At 52.2% G+C, this 21,996-nt stretch overlaps 9 non-coding genes across 9 annotated transcripts; all 9 read right to left on the reverse strand.

Moving 5' to 3' along the window:
• On the reverse strand, nucleotides 1-82 carry trnas-aga (transfer RNA serine (anticodon AGA)). The gene has a single exon. It is a non-coding gene; the product is annotated as a tRNA-Ser (tRNA).
• Nucleotides 83-2,818: 2,736 nt separating this feature from the next.
• Nucleotides 2,819-2,900, reverse strand: trnas-aga (transfer RNA serine (anticodon AGA)). Its single transcript has one exon. It is a non-coding gene; the product is annotated as a tRNA-Ser (tRNA).
• A 2,443-nt stretch (nucleotides 2,901-5,343) lies between these two features.
• trnav-aac (transfer RNA valine (anticodon AAC)) lies at nucleotides 5,344-5,416 on the reverse strand. Its single transcript has one exon. It is a non-coding gene; the product is annotated as a tRNA-Val (tRNA).
• A 256-nt stretch (nucleotides 5,417-5,672) lies between these two features.
• trnas-aga (transfer RNA serine (anticodon AGA)) lies at nucleotides 5,673-5,754 on the reverse strand. Its single transcript has one exon. It is a non-coding gene; the product is annotated as a tRNA-Ser (tRNA).
• A 2,340-nt stretch (nucleotides 5,755-8,094) lies between these two features.
• Nucleotides 8,095-8,167, reverse strand: trnav-aac (transfer RNA valine (anticodon AAC)). Its single transcript has one exon. It is a non-coding gene; the product is annotated as a tRNA-Val (tRNA).
• A 256-nt stretch (nucleotides 8,168-8,423) lies between these two features.
• On the reverse strand, nucleotides 8,424-8,505 carry trnas-aga (transfer RNA serine (anticodon AGA)). Its single transcript has one exon. It is a non-coding gene; the product is annotated as a tRNA-Ser (tRNA).
• A 2,574-nt stretch (nucleotides 8,506-11,079) lies between these two features.
• On the reverse strand, nucleotides 11,080-11,161 carry trnas-aga (transfer RNA serine (anticodon AGA)). Its single transcript has one exon. It is a non-coding gene; the product is annotated as a tRNA-Ser (tRNA).
• Nucleotides 11,162-16,516: 5,355 nt separating this feature from the next.
• Nucleotides 16,517-16,598, reverse strand: trnas-aga (transfer RNA serine (anticodon AGA)). Its single transcript has one exon. It is a non-coding gene; the product is annotated as a tRNA-Ser (tRNA).
• A 2,271-nt stretch (nucleotides 16,599-18,869) lies between these two features.
• On the reverse strand, nucleotides 18,870-18,942 carry trnav-aac (transfer RNA valine (anticodon AAC)). The gene has a single exon. It is a non-coding gene; the product is annotated as a tRNA-Val (tRNA).
• Between the last annotated feature and the right edge of the window lie 3,054 nt (nucleotides 18,943-21,996).

Below are 21,996 nucleotides of genomic sequence, written 5' to 3' on the forward strand. Positions count from 1 at the left end.
CGTTGTTGGCAGGATTCGAACCTGCGCGGGGAATCCCCAATGGATTTCTAGTCCATCGCCTTAACCACTCGGCCACAACAACCTGTCAGCTGTGTGTATGTGTGTGTGTGTGTGTGTGTGTGTGTGTGTGTGTGTGTGTGTGTGTGTGTGTGTGTGTGAATCTTCAGAAATAGACAATTTAGAGTCTTTATTTTAAAATGGTTGGTTTTACTTTATTTTAAAATGGTTGGTTTTACTTTATTAGGTTGAGACATATTTTCATCCTCATTTTGATTAAATGCATTTTCATCAACAGTCAGTGCAGTATGTTCATAGATCATACATCCACTTTCTTGTTTCCAAAAAGCTCTGGATAGATTTCAGTTAATCTCTCACATCTCATGTATGAGAGGATCTCTTAAGTAGCAGAGGATGGTTTCGATCCATCGACCTCTGGGTTATGGGCCCAGCACGCTTCCGCTGCGCCACTCTGCTGTATAACCAGGATGTGACTCCGCCACACAGTGGGGGGGAGGGGGGTAGGGGACTTAAAAGCGGGTCCCCTGGTTCGGACGGTGAGCCGGGTCTCTGGGTGGCTCCAGGTGAGCCGGGTTGTTGAGGTTGTTGAGTTGTTGTTGGGGTCTGGTGGTGGAAGCTCCTGAGGTGTGGTGGTGATGCTGCTGGGGTCTGGTGGTGCAGCTAGTGGGGTCTGGTGGTGGAAGCTCCTGGGGTCAGGTGATGGAAGCTCCTGGGGTCAGGTGATGGAAGCTCCTTGGGTCTGGTGATGGAAATTCCTGGGGTCTGGTGGTGGAAGCTCCTGGGGTCTGGTGGTGATGCTGCTGGGGTCTGGTGGTGATGCTGCTGGGGTCTGGTGGTGGAGCTAGTGGTGTCTGGTGGTGGAAGCTCCTGAGGTGTGGTGGTGATGCTGCTGTCGTCTGGTGGTGGAGCTAGTGGTGTCTGGTGGTGGAAGCTCCTGGGGTCAAAGTCCAGAGTGCTAACCATTACACCATGGAACCCTGTTCAGCTTTTATTGTGTTTTTATTGTGGTCCTGAAACCAGAACATGAGTAAAAAACAATATGCGCTTGAGCATCTGACAGAGTGCTGTCCATGGTGCTAGGAGCGTCTGGGTGTTTATGGTACCAGGGCCCTGGTCCTCCAGGCCCAAGGGCTGGCTCTTTCACTCCAGTGGCCGGTCGGTGGGGGGCTTAAAAGCGGGTCCCCGGGTTCGGACGGTGAGCCGGGTCTTTGGGTGGCTCCAGGTGAGCCGGGTTTTTGAGGTTGTTGAGTTGTTGTTAGGGTTTGGTGGTGGAAGCTCCTGAGGTGTGGTGGTGATGCTGCTGGGGTCTGGTGGTGCAGCTAGAGGGGTCTGGTGGTGGAAGCTCCTGGGGTCTGGTGATGGAAGCTCCTGGGGTGTGGTGGTGGAAGCTCCTGGGTTCTGGTGGTGATGCTGCTGGGGTCTGGTGCTGATGCTGCTGGGGTCTGGTGGTGGAAGCTCCTGGGGTCTGGTGGTGGAAGCTCCTGAGGTCTGGTGGTGGAAGCTCCTGGGGTCTGGTGGTGGAAGCTCCTGGGGTCTGGTGGTGGAAGCTCCTGGGGTCTGGTGGTGGAAGCTCCTGGGGTCTGGTGCTGATGCTGCTGGGGTCTGGTGGTGGAGCTAGTGGGGTCTGGTGTTGGAAGCTCCTGGGGTCTGGTGGTGGAGCTAGTAGGGTCTGGTGGTGGATGGGGTCTGGTGGTGATGCTGCTGGGGTCTGGTGGTGGAGCTAGTGGGGTCTTGTGGTGGATGGGGTCTGGTGGTAATGCTGCTGGGGTCTGGTGGTGGAGCTAGTAGGGTCTGGTGGTGGATGGGGTCTGGTGGTAATGCTGCTGGGGTCTGGTGGTGGAGCTAGTGGGGTCTGGTGGTGATGCTGCTGGGGTCTGGTGGAAGCTCCTGGGGTCTGGTGGTGGAAGCTCCTGGGGTCTGGTGGTGGAAGCTCCTGGGGTCTGGTGGTGGAAGCTCCTGGGGTCTGGTGGTGATGCTGCTGGGGTCTGGTGGAAGCTCCTGGGGTCTGGTGGTGGAAGCTCCTGAGGTCTGGTGGTGGAAGCTCCTGGGGTCTGGTGGTGGAAGCTCCTGGGGTCTGGTGGTGATGCTGCTGGGGTATGGTGGTGGAGCTAGTGGGGTCTGGTGTTGGAAGCTCCTGGGGTCTGGTGGTGGAGCTAGTGGGGTCTGGTGTTAATGCTGCTGGGGTTTGGTGGTGGAGCTAGTGACTTACATGTTTTGAAAAAGGCGGGCATGACGAAAAGATCCTGTAAAAAATCTCTGTAATATGTTTCTTTTTTTCCTGTAAAGTTGGACATTTGAAAGATTAGGTAAATGGGGAATGACTGGCTTTTAATCAGTTGTGGAACTGCAACGAAATTCATTTCTGCATAAGACCCAATGCGAGAAAGAGATGGTCGACCTTCCTGTGCCGAGCACCAAGAAGAGGATTAGAGGGGTTTTACAAGTCCAAATAATATTATTGCAGTAATACATGTTTGCCCCCAGTTTCGAACAGGGGACCTTTCGCGTGTTAGGCAAACTTGATAACCACTACACTACAGAAACTTGCATGCTTTGAAAATGGCGGGCGTAGCGAAAAAAAAATCCTATCTTCAAATCATTCATGTTAGAAATAAATGTGTGATTTCATATAAGTTGTCCTGGTGCGGTAAAATTAAAAATCATCCATCGGTATTACCATGCTGGGTAGAAAATACAAAATGTACCACAAGGGAAGCCAACTGATTACTTTTGAAAGATAGTACTGGATATGATTAATAACTGCAAATTAGGCTGTCGTCTTGCACATTCAAACATTACTCGTTGTTGGCGGGATTCGAACCTGCGCGGGGAATCCCCAATGGATTTCTAGTCCATCGCCTTAACCACTCGGCCACAACAACCTGTCAGCTGTGTGTATGTGTGTGTGTGTGTGTGTGTGTGTGTGTGTGTGTGTGTGTGTGTGTGAATCTTCAGAAATAGACAATTTAGAGTCTTTATTTTAAAATGGTTGGTTTTACTTTATTTTAAAATGGTTGGTTTTACTTTATTAGGTTGAGACATATTTTCATCCTCATTTTGATTAAATGCATTTTCATCAACAGTCAGTGCAGTATGTTCATAGATCATACATCCACTTTCTTGTTTCCAAAAAGCTCTGGATAGATTTCAGTTAATCTCTCACATCTCATGTATGAGAGGATCTCTTAAGTAGCAGAGGATGGTTTTGATCCATCGACCTCTGGGTTATGGGCCCAGCACGCTTCCGCTGGGCCACTCTGCTGTATAACCAGGATGTGACTCCGCCACACAGTGGGGGGGAGGGGGGTAGGGCTCTTAAAAGCGGGTCCCCTGGTTCGGACGGTGAGCCGGGTCTCTGGGTGGCTCCAGGTGAGCCGGGTTGTTGAGGTTGTTGAGTTGTTGTTGGGGTCTGGTGGTGGAAGCTCCTGAGGTGTGGTGGTGATGCTGCTGGGGTCTGGTGGTGCAGCTAGTGGGGTCTGGTGGTGGAAGCTCCTGGGGTCTGGTGATGGAAGCTCCTGGGGTCAGGTGATGGAAGCTCCTTGGGTCTGGTGATGGAAATTCCTGGGGTCTGGTGGTGGAAGCTCCTGGGGTCTGGTGGTGATGCTCCTGGGGTCTGGTGGAGATGCTGCTGGGGTCTGGTGGTGGAGCTAGTGGTGTCTGGTGGTGGAAGCTCCTGAGGTGTGGTGGTGATGCTGCTGTCGTCTGGTGGTGGAGCTAGTGGTGTCTGGTGGTGGAAGCTCCTGGGGTCAAAGTCCAGAGTGCTAACCATTACACCATGGAACCCTGTTCAGCTTTTATTGTGTTTTTATTGTGGTCCTGAAACCAGAACATGAGTAAAAAACAATATGCGCTTGAGCATCTGACAGAGTGCTGTCCATGGTGCTAGGAGCGTCTGGGTGTTTATGGTACCAGGGCCCTGGTCCTCCAGGCCCAAGGGCTGGCTCTTTCACTCCAGTGGCTGGTCGGTGGGGGGCTTAAAAGCGGGTCCCCGGGTTCGGACGGTGAGCCGGGTCTTTGGGTGGCTCCAGGTGAGCCGGGTTTTTGAGGTTGTTGAGTTGTTGTTAGGGTTTGGTGGTGGAAGCTCCTGAGGTGTGGTGGTGATGCTGCTGGGGTCTGGTGGTGCAGCTAGAGGGGTCTGGTGGTGGAAGCTCCTGGGGTCTGGTGATGGAAGCTCCTGGGGTGTGGTGGTGGAAGCTCCTGGGTTCTGGTGGTGATGCTGCTGGGGTCTGGTGCTGATGCTGCTGGGGTCTGGTGGTGGAAGCTCCTGGGGTCTGGTGGTGGAAGCTCCTGAGGTCTGGTGGTGGAAGCTCCTGGGGTCTGGTGGTGATGCTGCTGGGGTCTGGTATTGATGCTGCTGGGGTCTGGTGGTGGAAGCTCCTGGGGTCTGGTGGTGGAAGCTCCTGGGGTCTGGTGGTGGAAGCTCCTGAGGTCTGGTGGTGGAAACTCCTGGGGTCTGGTGGTGGAAGCTCCTGGGGTCTGGTGGTGGAAGCTCCTGGGGTCTGGTGGTGGAAGCTCCTGGGGTCTGGTGGTGGAAGCTCCTGGGGTCTGGTGCTGATGCTGCTGGGGTCTGGTGGTGGAGCTAGTGGGGTCTGGTGTTGGAAGCTCCTGGGGTCTGGTGGTGGAGCTAGTAGGGTCTGGTGGTGGATGGGGTCTGGTGGTGATGCTGCTGGGGTCTGGTGGTGGAGCTAGTGGGGTCTTGTGGTGGATGGGGTCTGGTGGTAATGCTGCTGGGGTCTGGTGGTGGAGCTAGTAGGGTCTGGTGGTGGATGGGGTCTGGTGGTAATGCTGCTGGGGTCTGGTGGTGGAGCTAGTGGGGTCTGGTGGTGATGCTGCTGGGGTCTGGTGGAAGCTCCTGGGGTCTGGTGGTGGAAGCTCCTGAGGTCTGGTGGTGGAAGCTCCTGGGGTCTGGTGGTGGAAGCTCCTGGGGTCTGGTGGTGATGCTGCTGGGGTATGGTGGTGGAGCTAGTGGGGTCTGGTGTTGGAAGCTCCTGGGGTCTGGTGGTGGAGCTAGTGGGGTCTGGTGTTAATGCTGCTGGGGTTGTGTGGTGGAGCTAGTGACTTACATGTTTTGAAAAAGGCGGGCATGACGAAAAGATCCTGTAAAAAATCTCTGTAATATGTTTCTTTTTTTCCTGTAAAGTTGGACATTTTAAAGATTAGGTAAATGGGGAATGACTGGCTTTTAATCAGTTGTGGAACTGCAACGAAATTCATTTCTGCATAAGACCCAATGCGAGAAAGAGATGGTCGACCTTCCTGTGCCGACCACCAACAAGAGGATTAGAGGGGTTTTCCAAGTCCAAATAATATTATTGCAGTAATACATGTTTCCGCCCAGTTTCGAACAGGGGACCTTTCGCGTGTTAGGCGAACGTGATAACCACTACACTACGGAAACTTGCATGCTTTGAAAATGGCGGGCGTAACGAAAAAAAAATCCTATCTTCAAATCATTCATGTTAGAAATAAATGTGTGATTTCATATAAGTTGTCCTGGTGCGGTAAAATTAAAAATCATCCATCGGTATTACCATGCTGGGTAGAAAATACAAAATGTACCACAAAGGAAGCCAACTGATTACTTTTGAAAGACAGTACTGGATATGATTAATAACAGCAAATTAGGCTGTCGTCTTGCACATTCAAACATTACTCGTTGTTGGCAGGATTCGAACCTGCGCGGGGAATCCCCAATGGATTTCTAGTCCATCGCCTTAACCACTCGGCCACAACAACTTGTCAGCTGTGTGTGTGTGTGTGTGTGTGTGTGTGTGTGTGTGTGTGTGAATCTTCAGAAATAGACAATTTAGAGTCTTTATTTTAAAATGGTTGGTTTTACTTTATTTTAAAATGGTTGGTTTTACTTTATTAGGTTGAGACATATTTTCATCCTCATTTTGATTAAATGCATTTTCATCAACAGTCAGTGCAGTATGTTCATAGATCATACATCCACTTTCTTGTTTCCAAAAAGCTCTGGATAGATTTCAGTTAATCTCTCACATCTCATGTATGAGAGGATCTCTTAAGTAGCAGAGGATGGTTTCGATCCATCGACCTCTGGGTTATGGGCCCAGCACGCTTCCGTTGCGCCACACTGCTGTATAACCAGGATGTGACTCCGCCACACAGTGGGGGGGTGGGGGGTAGGGGACTTAAAAGCGGGTCCCCTGGTTCGGACGGTGAGCCGGGTCTCTGGGTGGCTCCAGGTGAGCCGGGTTGTTGAGGTTGTTGAGTTGTTGTTGGGGTCTGGTGGTGGAAGCTCCTGAGGTGTGGTGGTGATGCTGCTGGGGTCTGGTGGTGCAGCTAGTGGGGTCTGGTGGTGGAAGCTCCTGGGGTCTGGTGATGGAAGCTCCTGGGGTCAGGTGATGGAAGCTCCTTGGGTCTGGTGATGGAAATTCCTGGGGTCTGGTGGTGGAAGCTCCTGAGGTGTGGTGGTGATGCTGCTGTCGTCTGGTGGTGGAGCTAGTGGTGTCTGGTGGTGGAAGCTCCTGGGGTCAAAGTCCAGAGTGCTAACCATTACACCATGGAACCCTGTTCAGCTTTTATTGTGTTTTTATTGTGGTCCTGAAACCAGAACATGAGTAAAAAACAATATGCGCTTGAGCATCTGACAGAGTGCTGTCCATGGTGCTAGGAGCGTCTGGGTGTTTATGGTACCAGGGCCCTGGTCCTCCAGGCCCAAGGGCTGGCTCTTTCACTCCAGTGGCCGGTCGGTGGGGGGCTTAAAAGCGGGTCCCCGGGTTCGGACGGTGAGCCGGGTCTTTGGGTGGCTCCAGGTGAGCCGGGTTTTTGAGGTTGTTGAGTTGTTGTTAGGGTTTGGTGGTGGAAGCTCCTGAGGTGTGGTGGTGATGCTGCTGGGGTCTGGTGGTGCAGCTAGACGGGTCTGGTGGTGGAAGCTCCTGGGGTCTGGTGATGGAAGCTCCTGGGGTGTGGTGGTGGAAGCTCCTGGGTTCTGGTGGTGATGCTGCTGGGGTCTGGTGCTGATGCTGCTGGGGTCTGGTGGTGGAAGCTCCTGGGGTCTGGTGGTGGAAGCTCCTGAGGTCTGGTGGTGGAAGCTCCTGGGGTCTGGTGGTGATGCTGCTGGGGTCTGGTGCTGATGCTGCTGGGGTCTGGTGGTGGAAGCTCCTGGGGTCTGGTGGTGGAAGCTCCTGGGGTCTGGTGGTGGAAGCTCCTGAGGTCTGGTGGTGGAAGCTCCTGGGGTCTGGTGGTGGAAGCTCCTGGGGTCTGGTGGTGGAAGCTCCTGGGGTCTGGTGGTGGAAGCTCCTGGGGTCTGGTGGTGGAAGCTCCTGGGGTCTGGTGCTGATGCTGCTGGGGTCTGGTGGTGGAGCTAGTGGGGTCTGGTGTTGGAAGCTCCTGGGGTCTGGTGGTGGAGCTAGTAGGGTCTGGTGGTGGATGGGGTCTGGTGGTGATGCTGCTGGGGTCTGGTGGTGGAGCTAGTGGGGTCTTGTGGTGGATGGGGTCTGGTGGTAATGCTGCTGGGGTCTGGTGGTGGAGCTAGTAGGGTCTGGTGGTGGATGGGGTCTGGTGGTAATGCTGCTGGGGTCTGGTGGTGGAGCTAGTGGGGTCTGGTGGTGATGCTGCTGGGGTCTGGTGGAAGCTCCTGGGGTCTGGTGGTGGAAGCTCCTGAGGTCTGGTGGTGGAAGCTCCTGGGGTCTGGTGGTGGAAGCTCCTGGGGTCTGGTGGTGATGCTGCTGGGGTATGGTGGTGGAGCTAGTGGGGTCTGGTGTTGGAAGCTCCTGGGGTCTGGTGGTGGAGCTAGTGGGGTCTGGTGTTAATGCTGCTGGGGTTTGGTGGTGGAGCTAGTGACTTACATGTTTTGAAAAAGGCGGGCATGACGAAAAGATCCTGTAAAAAATCTCTGTAATATGTTTCTTTTTTTCCTGTAAAGTTGGACATTTTAAAGATTAGGTAAATGGGGAATGACTGGCTTTTAATCAGTTGTGGAACTGCAACGAAATTCATTTCTGCATAAGACCCAATGCGAGAAAGAGATGGTCGACCTTCCTGTGCCGAGCACCAACAAGAGGATTAGAGGGGTTTTCCAAGTCCAAATAATATTATTGCAGTAATACATGTTTCCGCCCAGTTTCGAACAGGGGACCTTTCGCGTGTTAGGCGAACGTGATAACCACTACACTACGGAAACTTGCATGCATTGAAAATGGCGGGCGTAACGAAAAAAAAATCCTATCTTCAAATCATTCATGTTAGAAATAAATGTGTGATTTCATATAAGTTGTCCTGGTGCGGTAAAATTAAAAATCATCCATCGGTATTACCATGCTGGGTAGAAAATACAAAATGTACCACAAGGGAAGCCAACTGATTACTTTTGAAAGACAGTACTGGATATGATTAATAACTGCAAATTAGGCTGTCGTCTTGCACATTCAAACATTACTCGTTGTTGGCAGGATTCAAACCTGCGCGGGGAATCCCCAATGGATTTCTAGTCCATCGCCTTAACCACTCGGCCACAACAACCTGTCAGCTGTGTGTATGTGTGTGTGTGTGTGTGTGTGTGTGTGTGTGAATCTTCAGAAATAGACAATTTAGAGTCTTTATTTTAAAATGGTTGGTTTTACTTTATTTTAAAATGGTTGGTTTTACTTTATTAGGTTGAGACATATTTTCATCCTCATTTTGATTAAATGCATTTTCATCAACAGTCAGTGCAGTATGTTCATAGATCATACATCCACTTTCTTGTTTCCAAAAAGCTCTTGATAGATTTCAGTTAATCTCTCACATCTCATGTATGAGAGGATCTCTTAAGTATCAGAGGATGGTTTCGATCCATCGACCTCTGGGTTATGGGCCCAGCACGCTTCCGCTGCGCCACTCTGCTGTATAACCAGGATGTGACTCCGCCACACAGTGATGGGGAGGGGGGTAGGGGACTTAAAAGCGGGTCCCCTGGTTCGGACGGTGAGCCGGGTCTCTGGGTGGCTCCAGGTGAGCCGGGTTGTTGAGGTTGTTGAGTTGTTGTTGGGGTCTGGTGGTGGAAGCTCCTGAGGTGTGGTGGTGATGCTGCTGGGGTCTGGTGGTGCAGCTAGTGGGGTCTGGTGGTGGAAGCTCCTGGGGTCTGGTGATGGAAGCTCCTGGGGTCAGGTGATGGAAGCTCCTTGGGTCTGGTGATGGAAATTCCTGGGGTCTGGTGGTGGAAGCTCCTGGGGTCTGGTGGTGATGCTGCTGGGGTCTGGTGGTGATGCTGCTGGGGTCTGGTGGTGGAGCTAGTGGTGTCTGGTGGTGGAAGCTCCTGAGGTGTGGTGGTGATGCTGCTGTCGTCTGGTGGTGGAGCTAGTGGTGTCTGGTGGTGGAAGCTCCTGGGGTCAAAGTCCAGAGTGCTAACCATTACACCATGGAACCCTGTTCAGCTTTTATTGTGTTTTTATTGTGGTCCTGAAACCAGAACATGAGTAAAAAACAATATGCGCTTGAGCATCTGACAGAGTGCTGTCCATGGTGCTAGGAGCGTCTGGGTGTTTATGGTACCAGGGCCCTGGTCCTCCAGGCCCAAGGGCTGGCTCTTTCACTCCAGTGGCCGGTCGGTGGGGGGCTTAAAAGCGGGTCCCCGGGTTCGGACGGTGAGCCGGGTCTTTGGGTGGCTCCAGGTGAGCCGGGTTTTTGAGGTTGTTGAGTTGTTGTTAGGGTTTGGTGGTGGAAGCTCCTGAGGTGTGGTGGTGATGCTGCTGGGGTCTGGTGGTGCAGCTAGAGGGGTCTGGTGGTGGAAGCTCCTGGGGTCTGGTGATGGAAGCTCCTGGGGTGTGGTGGTGGAAGCTCCTGGGTTCTGGTGGTGATGCTGCTGGGGTCTGGTGCTGATGCTGCTGGGGTCTGGTGGTGGAAGCTCCTGGGGTCTGGTGGTGGAAGCTCCTGAGGTCTGGTGGTGGAAGCTCCTGGGGTCTGGTGGTGGAAGCTCCTGGGGTCTGGTGGTGGAAGCTCCTGGGGTCTGGTGGTGGAAGCTCCTGGGGTCTGGTGCTGATGCTGCTGGGGTCCGGTGGTGGAGCTAGTGGGGTCTGGTGTTGGAAGCTCCTGGGGTCTGGTGGTGGAGCTAGTAGGGTCTGGTGGTGGATGGTGTCTGGTGGTGATGCTGCTGGGGTCTGGTGGTGGAGCTAGTGGGGTCTTGTGGTGGATGGGGTCTGGTGGTAATGCTGCTGGGGTCTGGTGGTGGAGCTAGTAGGGTCTGGTGGTGGATGGGGTCTGGTGGTAATGCTGCTGGGGTCTGGTGGTGGAGCTAGTGGGGTCTGGTGGTGATGCTGCTGGGGTCTGGTGGAAGCTCCTGGGGTCTGGTGGTGGAAGCTCCTGAGGTCTGGTGGTGGAAGCTCCTGGGGTCTGGTGGTGATGCTGCTGGGGTATGGTGGTGGAGCTAGTGGGGTCTGGTGTTGGAAGCTCCTGGGGTCTGGTGGTGGAGCTAGTGGGGTCTGGTGTTAATGCTGCTGGGGTTTGGTGGTGGAGCTAGTGACTTACATGTTTTGAAAAAGGCGGGCATGACGAAAAGATCCTGTAAAAAATCTCTGTAATATGTTTCTTTTTTTCCTGTAAAGTTGGACATTTGAAAGATTAGGTAAATGGGGAATGACTGGCTTTTAATCAGTTGTGGAACTGCAACGAAATTCATTTCTGCATAAGACCCAATGCGAGAAAGAGATGGTCGACCTTCCTGTGCCGAGCACCAAGAAGAGGATTAGAGGGGTTTTCCAAGTCCAAATAATATTATTGCAGTAATACATGTTTCCTCCCAGTTTCGAACAGGGGACCTTTCGCGTGTTAGGCGAACGTGATAACCACTACACTACGAAAACTTGCATGCTTTGAAAATGGCGGGCGTAACGAAAAAAAAATCCTATCTTCAAATCATTCATGTTAAAAATAAATGTGTGATTTCATATAAGTTGTCCTGGTGCGGTAAAATTAAAAATCATCCATCGGTATTACCATGCTGGGTAGAAAATACAAAATGTACCACAAGGGAAGCCAACTGATTACTTTTGAAAGACAGTACTGGATATGATTAATAACTGCAAATTAGGCAGTCGTCTTGCACATTCAAACATTACTCGTTGTTGGCAGGATTCGAACCTGCGCGGGGAATCCCCAATGGATTTCTAGTCCATCGCCTTAACCACTCGGCGACAACAACCTGTCAGCTGTGTGTATGTGTGTGTGTGTGTGTGTGAATCTTCAGAAATAGACAATTTAGAGTCTTTATTTTAAAATGGTTGGTTTTACTTTATTTTAAAATGGTTGGTTTTACTTTATTAGGTTGAGACATATTTTCATCCTCATTTTGATTAAATGCATTTTCATCAACAGTCAGCATCAACAGCCAGTATGTTCATAGTTCATAGATCATACATCCACTTTCTTGTTTCCAAAAAGCTCTGGATAGATTTCAGTTAATCTCTCACATCTCATGTATGAGAGGATCTCTTAAGTAGCAGAGGATGGTTTCGATCCATCGACCGCTGGGTTATGGGCCCAGCACGCTTCCGCTGCGCCACTCTGCTGTATAACCAGGATGTGACTCCGCCACACAGTGGGGGGGAGGGGGGTAGGGGACTTAAAAGCGGGTCCCCTGGTTCGGACGGTGAGCCGGGTCTCTGGGTGGCTCCAGGTGAGCCGGGTTGTTGAGGTTGTTGAGTTGTTGTTGGGGTCTGGTGGTGGAAGCTCCTGAGGTGTGGTGGTGATGCTGCTGGGGTCTGGTGGTGCAGCTAGTGGGGTCTGGTGGTGGAAGCTCCTGGGGTCTGGTGATGGAAGCTCCTGGGGTCAGGTGATGGAAGCTCCTTGGGTCTGGTGATGGAAATTCCTGGGGTCTGGTGGTGGAAGCTCCTGGGGTCTGGTGGTGATGCTGCTGGGGTCTGGTGGTGATGCTGCTGGGGTCTGGTGGTGGAGCTAGTGGTGTCTGGTGGTGGAAGCTCCTGAGGTGTGGTGGTGATGCTGCTGTCGTCTGGTGGTGGAGCTAGTGGTGTCTGGTGGTGGAAGCTCCTGGGGTCAAAGTCCAGAGTGCTAACCATTACACCATGGAACCCTGTTCAGCTTTTATTGTGTTTTTATTGTGGTCCTGAAACCAGAACATGAGTAAAAAACAATATGCGCTTGAGCATCTGACAGAGTGCTGTCCATGGTGCTAGGAGCGTCTGGGTGTTTATGGTAGCAGGGCCCTGGTCCTCCAGGCCCAAGGGCTGGCTCTTTCACTCCAGTGGCCGGTCGGTGGGGGGCTTAAAAGCGGGTCCCCGGGTTCGGACGGTGAGCCGGGTCTTTGGGTGGCTCCAGGTGAGCCGGGTTTTTGAGGTTGTTGAGTTGTTGTTAGGGTTTGGTGGTGGAAGCTCCTGAGGTGTGGTGGTGATGCTGCTGGGGTCTGGTGGTGCAGCTAGAGGGGTCTGGTGGTGGAAGCTCCTGGGGTCTGGTGATGGAAGCTCCTGGGGTGTGGTGGTGGAATATCCTGGGTTCTGGTGGTGATGCTGCTGGGGTCTGGTGCTGATGCTGCTGGGGTCTGGTGGTGGAAGCTCCTGGGGTCTGGTGGTGGAAGCTCCTGAGGTCTGGTGGTGGAAGCTCCTGGGGTCTGGTGGTGGAAGCTCCTGGGGTCTGGTGGTGGAAGCTCCTGGGGTCTGGTGGTGGAAGCTCCTGGGGTCTGGTGCTGATGCTGCTGGGGTCTGGTGGTGGAGCTAGTGGGGTCTGGTGTTGGAAGCTCCTGGGGTCTGGTGGTGGAGCTAGTAGGGTCTGGTGGTGGATGGGGTCTGGTGGTGATGCTGCTGTGGTCTGGTGGTGGAGCTAGTGGGGTCTTGTGGTGGATGGGGTCTGGTGGTAATGCTGCTGGGGTCTGGTGGTGGAGCTAGTAGGGTCTGGTGGTGGATGGGGTCTGGTGGTAATGCTGCTGGGGTCTGGTGGTGGAGCTAGTGGGGTCTGGTGGTTATGCTGCTGTGGTCTGGTGGAAGCTCCTGGGGTCTGGTGGTGGAAGCTCCTGGGGTCTGGTGGTGGAAGCTCCTGGGGTCTGGTGGTGGAAGCTCCTGGGGTCTGGTGGTGATGCTGCTGGGGTATGGTGGTGGAGCTAGTGTGGTCTGGTGTTGGAAGCTCCTGGGGTCTGGTGGTGGAGCTAGTGGGGTCTGGTGTTAATGCTGCTGGGGTTTGGTGGTGGAGCTAGTGACTTACATGTTTTGAAAAAGGCGGGCATGACGAAAAGATCCTGTAAAAAATCTCTGTAATATGCTTCTTTTTTTCCTGTAAAGTTGGACATTTGAAAGATTAGGTAAATGGGGAATGACTGGCTTTTAATCAGTTGTGGAACTGCAACGAAATTCATTTCTGCATAAGACCCAATGCGAGAAAGAGATGGTCGACCTTCCTGTGCCGAGCACCAAGAAGAGGATTAGAGGGGTTTTCCAAGTCCAAATAATATTATTGCAGTAATACATGTTTCTGCCCAGTTTCGAACAGGGGGCCTTTCGCGTGTTAGGCGAACGTGATAACCACTACACTACGGAAACTTGCATGCTTTGAAAATGGCGGGCGTAACGAAAAAACAATCCTATCTTCAAATCATTCATGTTAGAAATAAATGTGTGATTTAATATAAGTTGTCCTGGTGCGGTAAAATTAAAAATCATCCATCGGTATTACCATGCTGGGTAGAAAATACAAAATGTACCACAAGGGAAGCCAACTGATTACTTTTGAAAGACAGTACTGGATATGATTAATAACTGCAAATTAGGCAGTCGTCTTGCACATTCAAACATTACTCGTTGTTGGCAGGATTCGAACCTGCGCGGGGAATCCCCAATGGATTTCTAGTCCATCGCCTTAACCACTCGGCCACAAAAACCTGTCAGCCGCGTGTGTGTGTGTGTGTGTGTGTGTGTGTGTGTGTGTGTGTGTGTGTGTGTGTGTGTGTGTGTGTGTGTGTGTGTGTGTGTGTGTGTGTGTGTGTGTGTGTGTGTGTGTGTGTGTGTGTGTGTGTGTGTGTGTGTGAATCTTCAGAAATAGACAATTTAGAGTCTTTATTTTAAAATGGTTGGTTTTACTTTATTTTAAAATGGTTGGTTTTACTTTATTAGGTTGAGACATATTTTCATCCTCATTTTGATTAAATGCATTTTCATCAACAGTCAGTGCAGTATGTTCATAGATCATACATCCACTTTCTTGTTTCCAAAAAGCTCTGGATAGATTTCAGTTAATCTCTCACATCTCATGTATGAGAGGATCTCTTAAGTAGCAGAGGATGGTTTCGATCCATCGACCTCTGGGTTATGGGCCCAGCACGCTTCCGCTGCGCCACTCTGCTGTATAACCAGGATATGACTCCGCCACACAGTGATGGGGAGGGGGGTAGGGGACTTAAAAGCGGGTCCCCTGGTTCGGACGGTGAGCCGGGTCTCTGGGTGGCTCCAGGTGAGCCGGGTTGTTGAGGTTGTTGAGTTGTTGTTGGGGTCTGGTGGTGGAAGCTCCTGAGGTGTGGTGGTGATGCTGCTGGGGTCTGGTGGTGCAGCTAGTGGGGTCTGGTGGTGGAAGCTCCTGGGGTCTGGTGATGGAAGCTCCTGGGGTCAGGTGATGGAAGCTCCTTGGGTCTGGTGATGGAAATTCCTGGGGTCTGGTGGTGGAAGCTCCTGGGGTCTGGTGGTGATGCTGCTGGGGTCTGGTGGTGATGCTGCTGGGGTCTGGTGGTGGAGCTAGTGGTGTCTGGTGGTGGAAGCTCCTGAGGTGTGGTGGTGATGCTGCTGTCGTCTGGTGGTGGAGCTAGTGGTGTCTGGTGGTGGAAGCTCCTGGGGTCAAAGTCCAGAGTGCTAACCATTACACCATGGAACCCTGTTCAGCTTTTATTGTGTTTTTATTGTGGTCCTGAAACCAGAACATGAGTAAAAAACAATATGCGCTTGAGCATCTGACAGAGTGCTGTCCATGGTGCTAGGAGCGTCTGGGTGTTTATGGTACCAGGGCCCTGGTCCTCCAGGCCCAAGGGCTGGCTCTTTCACTCCAGTGGCCGGTCGGTGGGGGGCTTAAAAGCGGGTCCCCGGGTTCGGACGGTGAGCCGGGTCTTTGGGTGGCTCCAGGTGAGCCGGGTTTTTGAGGTTGTTGAGTTGTTGTTAGGGTTTGGTGGTGGAAGCTCCTGAGGTGTGGTGGTGATGCTGCTGGGGTCTGGTGGTGCAGCTAGAGGGGTCTGGTGGTGGAAGCTCCTGGGGTCTGGTGATGGAAGCTCCTGGGGTGTGGTGGTGGAAGCTCCTGGGTTCTGGTGGTGATGCTGCTGGGGTCTGGTGCTGATGCTGCTGGGGTCTGGTGGTGGAAGCTCCTGGGGTCTGGTGGTGGAAGCTCCTGAGGTCTGGTGGTGGAAGCTCCTGGGGTCTGGTGGTGGAAGCTCCTGGGGTCTGGTGGTGGAAGCTCCTGGGGTCTGGTGGTGGAAGCTCCTGGGGTCTGGTGCTGATGCTGCTGGGGTCCGGTGGTGGAGCTAGTGGGGTCTGGTGTTGGAAGCTCCTGGGGTCTGGTGGTGGAGCTAGTAGGGTCTGGTGGTGGATGGTGTCTGGTGGTGATGCTGCTGGGGTCTGGTGGTGGAGCTAGTGGGGTCTTGTGGTGGATGGGGTCTGGTGGTAATGCTGCTGGGGTCTGGTGGTGGAGCTAGTAGGGTCTGGTGGTGGATGGGGTCTGGTGGTAATGCTGCTGGGGTCTGGTGGTGGAGCTAGTGGGGTCTGGTGGTGATGCTGCTGGGGTCTGGTGGAAGCTCCTGGGGTCTGGTGGTGGAAGCTCCTGAGGTCTGGTGGTGGAAGCTCCTGGGGTCTGGTGGTGATGCTGCTGGGGTATGGTGGTGGAGCTAGTGGGGTCTGGTGTTGGAAGCTCCTGGGGTCTGGTGGTGGAGCTAGTGGGGTCTGGTGTTAATGCTGCTGGGGTTTGGTGGTGGAGCTAGTGACTTACATGTTTTGAAAAAGGCGGGCATGACGAAAAGATCCTGTAAAAAATCTCTGTAATATGTTTCTTTTTTTCCTGTAAAGTTGGACATTTGAAAGATTAGGTAAATGGGGAATGACTGGCTTTTAATCAGTTGTGGAACTGCAACGAAATTCATTTCTGCATAAGACCCAATGCGAGAAAGAGATGGTCGACCTTCCTGTGCCGAGCACCAAGAAGAGGATTAGAGGGGTTTTCCAAGTCCAAATAATATTATTGCAGTAATACATGTTTCCTCCCAGTTTCGAACAGGGGACCTTTCGCGTGTTAGGCGAACGTGATAACCACTACACTACGAAAACTTGCATGCTTTGAAAATGGCGGGCGTAACGAGAAAAAAAATCCTATCTTCAAATCATTCATGTTAAAAATAAATGTGTGATTTCATATAAGTTGTCCTGGTGCGGTAAAATTAAAAATCATCCATCGGTATTACCATGCTGGGTAGAAAATACAAAATGTACCACAAGGGAAGCCAACTGATTACTTTTGAAAGACAGTACTGGATATGATTAATAACTGCAAATTAGGCAGTCGTCTTGCACATTCAAACATTACTCGTTGTTGGCAGGATTCGAACCTGCGCGGGGAATCCCCAATGGATTTCTAGTCCATCGCCTTAACCACTCGGCGACAACAACCTGTCAGCTGTGTGTATGTGTGTGTGTGTGTGTGTGAATCTTCAGAAATAGACAATTTAGAGTCTTTATTTTAAAATGGTTGGTTTTACTTTATTTTAAAATGGTTGGTTTTACTTTATTAGGTTGAGACATATTTTCATCCTCATTTTGATTAAATGCATTTTCATCAACAGTCAGCATCAACAGCCAGTATGTTCATAGTTCATAGATCATACATCCACTTTCTTGTTTCCAAAAAGCTCTGGATAGATTTCAGTTAATCTCTCACATCTCATGTATGAGAGGATCTCTTAAGTAGCAGAGGATGGTTTCGATCCATCGACCGCTGGGTTATGGGCCCAGCACGCTTCCGCTGCGCCACTCTGCTGTATAACCAGGATGTGACTCCGCCACACAGTGGGGGGGAGGGGGGTAGGGGACTTAAAAGCGGGTCCCCTGGTTCGGACGGTGAGCCGGGTCTCTGGGTGGCTCCAGGTGAGCCGGGTTGTTGAGGTTGTTGAGTTGTTGTTGGGGTCTGGTGGTGGAAGCTCCTGAGGTGTGGTGGTGATGCTGCTGGGGTCTGGTGGTGCAGCTAGTGGGGTCTGGTGGTGGAAGCTCCTGGGGTCTGGTGATGGAAGCTCCTGGGGTCAGGTGATGGAAGCTCCTTGGGTCTGGTGATGGAAATTCCTGGGGTCTGGTGGTGGAAGCTCCTGGGGTCTGGTGGTGATGCTGCTGGGGTCTGGTGGTGATGCTGCTGGGGTCTGGTGGTGGAGCTAGTGGTGTCTGGTGGTGGAAGCTCCTGAGGTGTGGTGGTGATGCTGCTGTCGTCTGGTGGTGGAGCTAGTGGTGTCTGGTGGTGGAAGCTCCTGGGGTCAAAGTCCAGAGTGCTAACCATTACACCATGGAACCCTGTTCAGCTTTTATTGTGTTTTTATTGTGGTCCTGAAACCAGAACATGAGTAAAAAACAATATGCGCTTGAGCATCTGACAGAGTGCTGTCCATGGTGCTAGGAGCGTCTGGGTGTTTATGGTAGCAGGGCCCTGGTCCTCCAGGCCCAAGGGCTGGCTCTTTCACTCCAGTGGCCGGTCGGTGGGGGGCTTAAAAGCGGGTCCCCGGGTTCGGACGGTGAGCCGGGTCTTTGGGTGGCTCCAGGTGAGCCGGGTTTTTGAGGTTGTTGAGTTGTTGTTAGGGTTTGGTGGTGGAAGCTCCTGAGGTGTGGTGGTGATGCTGCTGGGGTCTGGTGGTGCAGCTAGAGGGGTCTGGTGGTGGAAGCTCCTGGGGTCTGGTGATGGAAGCTCCTGGGGTGTGGTGGTGGAATCTCCTGGGTTCTGGTGGTGATGCTGCTGGGGTCTGGTGCTGATGCTGCTGGGGTCTGGTGGTGGAAGCTCCTGGGGTCTGGTGGTGGAAGCTCCTGAGGTCTGGTGGTGGAAGCTCCTGGGGTCTGGTGGTGGAAGCTCCTGGGGTCTGGTGGTGGAAGCTCCTGGGGTCTGGTGGTGGAAGCTCCTGGGGTCTGGTGCTGATGCTGCTGGGGTCTGGTGGTGGAGCTAGTGGGGTCTGGTGTTGGAAGCTCCTGGGGTCTGGTGGTGGAGCTAGTAGGGTCTGGTGGTGGATGGGGTCTGGTGGTGATGCTGCTGTGGTCTGGTGGTGGAGCTAGTGGGGTCTTGTGGTGGATGGGGTCTGGTGGTAATGCTGCTGGGGTCTGGTGGTGGAGCTAGTAGGGTCTGGTGGTGGATGGGGTCTGGTGGTAATGCTGCTGGGGTCTGGTGGTGGAGCTAGTGGGGTCTGGTGGTTATGCTGCTGGGGTCTGGTGGAAGCTCCTGGGGTCTGGTGGTGGAAGCTCCTGGGGTCTGGTGGTGGAAGCTCCTGGGGTCTGGTGGTGGAAGCTCCTGGGGTCTGGTGGTGATGCTGCTGGGGTATGGTGGTGGAGCTAGTGTGGTCTGGTGTTGGAAGCTCCTGGGGTCTGGTGGTGGAGCTAGTGGGGTCTGGTGTTAATGCTGCTGGGGTTTGGTGGTGGAGCTAGTGACTTACATGTTTTGAAAAAGGCGGGCATGACGAAAAGATCCTGTAAAAAATCTCTGTAATATGCTTCTTTTTTTCCTGTAAAGTTGGACATTTGAAAGATTAGGTAAATGGGGAATGACTGGCTTTTAATCAGTTGTGGAACTGCAACGAAATTCATTTCTGCATAAGACCCAATGCGAGAAAGAGATGGTCGACCTTCCTGTGCCGAGCACCAAGAAGAGGATTAGAGGGGTTTTCCAAGTCCAAATAATATTATTGCAGTAATACATGTTTCTGCCCAGTTTCGAACAGGGGGCCTTTCGCGTGTTAGGCGAACGTGATAACCACTACACTACAGAAACTTGCATGCTTTGAAAATGGCGGGCGTAACGAAAAAACAATCCTATCTTCAAATCATTCATGTTAGAAATAAATGTGTGATTTAATATAAGTTGTCCTGGTGCGGTAAAATTAAAAATCATCCATCGGTATTACCATGCTGGGTAGAAAATACAAAATGTACCACAAGGGAAGCCAACTGATTACTTTTGAAAGACAGTACTGGATATGATTAATAACTGCAAATTAGGCAGTCGTCTTGCACATTCAAACATTACTCGTTGTTGGCAGGATTCGAACCTGCGCGGGGAATCCCCAATGGATTTCTAGTCCATCGCCTTAACCACTCGGCCACAAAAACCTGTCAGCCGCGTGTGTGTGTGTGTGTGTGTGTGTGTGTGTGTGTGTGTGTGTGTGTGTGTGTGTGTGTGTGTGTGTGTGTGTGTGTGTGTGTGTGTGTGTGTGTGTGTGTGTGTGTGTGTGTGTGTGTGTGTGTGTGTGAATCTTCAGAAATAGACAATTTAGAGTCTTTATTTTAAAATGGTTGGTTTTACTTTATTTTAAAATGGTTGGTTTTACTTTATTAGGTTGAGACATATTTTCATCCTCATTTTGATTAAATGCATTTTCATCAACAGTCAGTGCAGTATGTTCATAGATCATACATCCACTTTCTTGTTTCCAAAAAGCTCTGGATAGATTTCAGTTAATCTCTCACATCTCATGTATGAGAGGATCTCTTAAGTAGCAGAGGATGGTTTCGATCCATCGACCTCTGGGTTATGGGCCCAGCACGCTTCCGCTGCGCCACTCTGCTGTATAACCAGGATATGACTCCGCCACACAGTGATGGGGAGGGGGGTAGGGGACTTAAAAGCGGGTCCCCTGGTTCGGACGGTGAGCCGGGTCTCTGGGTGGCTCCAGGTGAGCCGGGTTGTTGAGGTTGTTGAGTTGTTGTTGGGGTCTGGTGGTGGAAGCTCCTGAGGTGTGGTGGTGATGCTGCTGGGGTCTGGTGGTGCAGCTAGTGGGGTCTGGTGGTGGAAGCTCCTGGGGTCTGGTGATGGAAGCTCCTGGGGTCAGGTGATGGAAGCTCCTTGGGTCTGGTGATGGAAATTCCTGGGGTCTGGTGGTGGAAGCTCCTGGGGTCTGGTGGTGATGCTGCTGGGGTCTGGTGGTGATGCTGCTGGGGTCTGGTGGTGGAGCTAGTGGTGTCTGGTGGTGGAAGCTCCTGAGGTGTGGTGGTGATGCTGCTGTCGTCTGGTGGTGGAGCTAGTGGTGTCTGGTGGTGGAAGCTCCTGGGGTCAAAGTCCAGAGTGCTAACCATTACACCATGGAACCCTGTTCAGCTTTTATTGTGTTTTTATTGTGGTCCTGAAACCAGAACATGAGTAAAAAACAATATGCGCTTGAGCATCTGACAGAGTGCTGTCCATGGTGCTAGGAGCGTCTGGGTGTTTATGGTACCAGGGCCCTGGTCCTCCAGGCCCAAGGGCTGGCTCTTTCACTCCAGTGGCCGGTCGGTGGGGGGCTTAAAAGCGGGTCCCCGGGTTCGGACGGTGAGCCGGGTCTTTGGGTGGCTCCAGGTGAGCCGGGTTTTTGAGGTTGTTGAGTTGTTGTTAGGGTTTGGTGGTGGAAGCTCCTGAGGTGTGGTGGTGATGCTGCTGGGGTCTGGTGGTGCAGCTAGAGGGGTCTGGTGGTGGAAGCTCCTGGGGTCTGGTGATGGAAGCTCCTGGGGTGTGGTGGTGGAAGCTCCTGGGTTCTGGTGGTGATGCTGCTGGGGTCTGGTGCTGATGCTGCTGGGGTCTGGTGGTGGAAGCTCCTGGGGTCTGGTGGTGGAAGCTCCTGAGGTCTGGTGGTGGAAGCTCCTGGGGTCTGGTGGTGGAAGCTCCTGGGGTCTGGTGGTGGAAGCTCCTGGGGTCTGGTGGTGGAAGCTCCTGGGGTCTGGTGCTGATGCTGCTGGGTTCCGGTGGTGGAGCTAGTGGGGTCTGGTGTTGGAAGCTCCTGGGGTCTGGTGGTGGAGCTAGTAGGGTCTGGTGGTGGATGGTGTCTGGTGGTGATGCTGCTGGGGTCTGGTGGTGGAGCTAGTGGGGTCTTGTGGTGGATGGGGTCTGGTGGTAATGCTGCTGGGGTCTGGTGGTGGAGCTAGTAGGGTCTGGTGGTGGATGGGGTCTGGTGGTAATGCTGCTGGGGTCTGGTGGTGGAGCTAGTGGGGTCTGGTGGTGATGCTGCTGGGGTCTGGTGGAAGCTCCTGGGGTCTGGTGGTGGAAGCTCCTGAGGTCTGGTGGTGGAAGCTCCTGGGGTCTGGTGGTGATGCTGCTGGGGTATGGTGGTGGAGCTAGTGGGGTCTGGTGTTGGAAGCTCCTGGGGTCTGGTGGTGGAGCTAGTGGGGTCTGGTGTTAATGCTGCTGGGGTTTGGTGGTGGAGCTAGTGACTTACATGTTTTGAAAAAGGCGGGCATGACGAAAAGATCCTGTAAAAAATCTCTGTAATATGTTTCTTTTTTTCCTGTAAAGTTGGACATTTGAAAGATTAGGTAAATGGGGAATGACTGGCTTTTAATCAGTTGTGGAACTGCAACGAAATTCATTTCTGCATAAGACCCAATGCGAGAAAGAGATGGTCGACCTTCCTGTGCCGAGCACCAAGAAGAGGATTAGAGGGGTTTTCCAAGTCCAAATAATATTATTGCAGTAATACATGTTTCCTCCCAGTTTCGAACAGGGGACCTTTCGCGTGTTAGGCGAACGTGATAACCACTACACTACGAAAACTTGCATGCTTTGAAAATGGCGGGCGTAACGAAAAAAAAATCCTATCTTCAAATCATTCATGTTAAAAATAAATGTGTGATTTCATATAAGTTGTCCTGGTGCGGTAAAATTAAAAATCATCCATCGGTATTACCATGCTGGGTAGAAAATACAAAATGTACCACAAGGGAAGCCAACTGATTACTTTTGAAAGACAGTACTGGATATGATTAATAACTGCAAATTAGGCAGTCGTCTTGCACATTCAAACATTACTCGTTGTTGGCAGGATTCGAACCTGCGCGGGGAATCCCCAATGGATTTCTA

The sequence above is a fragment of the Cololabis saira genome, unplaced genomic scaffold (assembly GCF_033807715.1).
Source record: "Cololabis saira isolate AMF1-May2022 unplaced genomic scaffold, fColSai1.1 scf031, whole genome shotgun sequence".
In the NCBI taxonomy this organism is placed as follows: Eukaryota; Metazoa; Chordata; class Actinopteri; order Beloniformes; family Belonidae; genus Cololabis; species Cololabis saira.